We start from the raw sequence: 990 nt of genomic DNA, 5'->3' as shown, positions 1-990 counted from the left end.
GCCATAGCTTTTTCAAACTTCAAATTGATTGTATCAATGTGAGCACTAAGTTGAGCACCCAATTGAGTAATGGAGTCCACTTCATGCTTTCCTCCTATAGTAGCCATGCGAGGTCTACTATATTGTGAGTTATGGACCGCCATTTCCTCAATTTTGTTCCAAGTTTGATTGTCATCAACTTCGGTGAAAATTCCATTTGATCCCATGTTGAGAATGTTCTTTGATTCTTCATAAAGTCCGTTCCAAAATTGTTGTACCAAGAACCACTCGCTAAGTCCATGATGAGGACATGAGCGACAAATTCCCTTGAATCGCTCCCAAGCTTCATACAAAGATTCTTCATCTCTTTGCTTAAAGCCCGTAATTTAAGCTCTTAGCATGTTAGTCTTTTCCGGTGGATAGAACTTTTTGTAGAAAGCTAGAGCTAATTTCTTCCAAGAATCAATTCCGAGAGTAGCCTTATCAAGGCCTTTCAACCATTTTTTCGCGGTGCCAATTAGAGAAAAAGGAAATAAGACCCATCGAATTTGGTCTTGAGTTACACCGGTTTGAGAAATTGCATCACAATGGTCGCAAAAAGTCTCCATATGAGAATGAGGGTCTTCACTAGGCATCCCCCCAAATTGGCTTCTTTCGACTAATTGGATAAATGCGGATTTGGCAATAAAATTTCCGGTTAAGTGTTGTGGTGTGGGAGTACCATTGGGTAGGTTCTCCTCGGTGGGTACGGAATGTGATGAAAACTTAGGCATTGTGGGTTGATTTTGCGTTGGATTTTGTGTTGGGTTCTCCTCACCTTCTCTTGCAAAAGGGTTGATGAACTCAATAGTATTTGGTTGAATATCTACAACCTCACCAATACCTCTCAAAGTTCTCCTAGCAAGTCTTCTATTGGTTGTCAAAGTCCTTTCAATTTCGTGATCAAAGGGTAACAAGTTACCTTGTGACCTTCTAGACATGCAAAATATCAAACAACTCGAAAATAATTAG

General features: G+C 40.0%; 1 non-coding gene across 1 annotated transcript; it reads left to right on the top strand.

Moving 5' to 3' along the window:
• The first annotated feature begins 273 nt into the window (after window positions 1-273).
• LOC141593434 (small nucleolar RNA R71) lies at window positions 274-380 on the top strand. Its single transcript, XR_012521516.1, has one exon. It is a non-coding gene; the product is annotated as a small nucleolar RNA R71 (small nucleolar RNA).
• The last annotated feature ends 610 nt before the right edge of the window (window positions 381-990 follow it).

The sequence above is a fragment of the Silene latifolia genome, chromosome 7 (genome assembly GCF_048544455.1).
Source record: "Silene latifolia isolate original U9 population chromosome 7, ASM4854445v1, whole genome shotgun sequence".
NCBI lineage: Eukaryota > Viridiplantae > Streptophyta > Magnoliopsida > Caryophyllales > Caryophyllaceae > Silene > Silene latifolia.
The sequence above is the reverse complement of the archived record's forward strand: the minus strand, read 5'-3'. Positions and strand labels throughout refer to the sequence as shown.